We start from the raw sequence: 2,246 nt of genomic DNA, 5'->3' as shown, positions 1-2,246 counted from the left end.
GGCGGTGCTTGTGACTGTTTAGTGGCACACATATAACACGAATGCTACTGACCTGTTGTTTTGACGCTAAACCAAGACATATGACTACATTTTATTAAGAATGTCAAATTTGTGGGTTAAACTGCGATGAATTGGTGTATCGATGCTGGATATATTGAGGACATGGCAGCAGCAGCCGCAGGGCGCTCCCTTGTGGAAGAACGAATACATGCGAGTACAGTATAAACTAGTCCCCAAACTACAGCGTCCTAAATCCGGCCCGCAAAAAGTCCCAAGATTTAAAAAAATAAATAATAATAATAAAAAAAAATAAAAAAAATATATATATATATATATATATATATATATATATATATATATATATATATATATACATTTTTTTATTTATATATTTATTTATTTATTTTTATTATTATTTTTATTTTTTATATTAAAAAAAAAATAAAAATATATATATATATATATATATATATATATATTTATATATATATATATATATATATATATATATATATATATATATATATATATATATATATATATATATATATATATATATATATATATATATATATATTTATATATATATATATATATATTTATTAAATATTTTTTTATTATAATTTTTTTTAAATCTTGGGACTTCTCGAGGGCCGTATATATATATATATAAATATATATATATATATATAAATATATATATATATATATATATATATATATATATATATATATATATATATATATATATATGTATATATATATATATTTTATTTTTTTTTTTTTTAGTTTTTTTACATTTTTAAAAAAAAAAATAATTTTTTTTAGTGTTTTTTTTAATTTTTATTATAATTTTTTTATATAGACACTCAGACAAATCATATTAAAAATGCATTTTCCCATCGATAACGTGATATCATCTCGCTCTGAATATATACATATATATATATATTTATATATATATATATATACAGCCTTGCCCCAGGCCACATTTTTTTAACCCAACGCGGCCCCCAAGTCAAAAAGTTTGATATAAACATGTTTCATGTTTACTATTATAACGTTTTTAAACTGTGGCACGAGTACTTCTAGTGTTACACACAGTGGTACTCGGATACACCATTTTTTAATCTACCAGGGACATATGTAATATGAACTGATACAAATGTATTAACCGAGAATATCCTGGAATTTAATTCAAATTTCCTTTGTTGAACTATAATTGCCCGTGAATGGTTCTCGTTCATCTAGGTCAGGGGTCGGCAACCCAACATGTTGAAAGAGCCATATTGGACCAAAAATACAAAAAACTCATCTGTCTGGAACCGCAAAAAGTTAAAAGCCTTATGTAAGTGTTATGATGAAGGCAACACATTAAAGTAAGTGTCTCAGAGGGTTAGATAACTCATGGAAATGACTGTTTTAGAATGGCCAAAGGTATAGATGTGTGTTCCCAAATTTAAGGAAAGGACAGGCTTTCTTTTAATGGTTTTATTATAATCTTTGTAAGCTGGGTAACATTTGCTGTGGTCTGGAACAACATGGTAACATTTGCTGTGGTCTGGAACAACATGGCAACCAACCAGAAATACAGCATATATTACATACAGATCATAGGCGCCGATCCCGTGGGTGCTCGGGCCCCGTAGCACCCACGTGGGATTGATGGCAAACTCTTTCTGACCACCAGGCAAAAACCGCGCATGCTGAGAAAAGTAGCGTCAGAATTACCGCCCGTCCGAGCACTCACTGGCAGAAATGTAGTTTAGTGCCTATGATACAGATAATGTGTCATGAGACATGCAAATATAAGTTAAATACACAGAGGACATAAGTAAAGGAAATTAAATTAACTGTAATATACCTACAAACGAGGCACAATAATGCAATATGTACACACAGCTAGCCTAAATAGCAGGTTAGCATGGATTATTAGCACTCCTCGCAAGTCAATCAATCAATCAATCAATGTTTACTTATATAGCCCTAAATCACGAGTGTCTCAAAGGGCTGCACAAGCCACAACGACATGAGATCCCACATCAGGACAAGAAAAAACTCAACCCAATGGGATAACAATGAGAAACCTTGGAGGGGACCGCAGATGTGGGGACCCCCCCAATAACATCAACATAGTTTACCTTTGTGCATTCACGCACAGCATAAAACATTTGGTGGACAAAATGAGACAAAGAAAGAGTGGCATAAAACACGTCTTTCTGTGGCAGCGTTGGAGAAAGAAGTAC

The 2,246-nt window shown here is 30.8% G+C and overlaps 1 long non-coding RNA gene across 1 annotated transcript in view; it reads right to left on the bottom strand.

Moving 5' to 3' along the window:
- The window catches only part of LOC133657233 (uncharacterized), a 972,718-nt gene that overhangs the window by 211,994 nt on the left and 758,478 nt on the right, over positions 1-2,246 (bottom strand). The gene's annotated exons all lie outside the window — the stretch shown is intronic.

This window comes from Entelurus aequoreus, linkage group LG09, assembly GCF_033978785.1.
Source record: "Entelurus aequoreus isolate RoL-2023_Sb linkage group LG09, RoL_Eaeq_v1.1, whole genome shotgun sequence".
Classification (NCBI taxonomy): domain Eukaryota; kingdom Metazoa; phylum Chordata; class Actinopteri; order Syngnathiformes; family Syngnathidae; genus Entelurus; species Entelurus aequoreus.
Note: the sequence above shows the minus strand (reverse complement) of the source record. Positions and strands in the feature narration are given on the sequence as shown.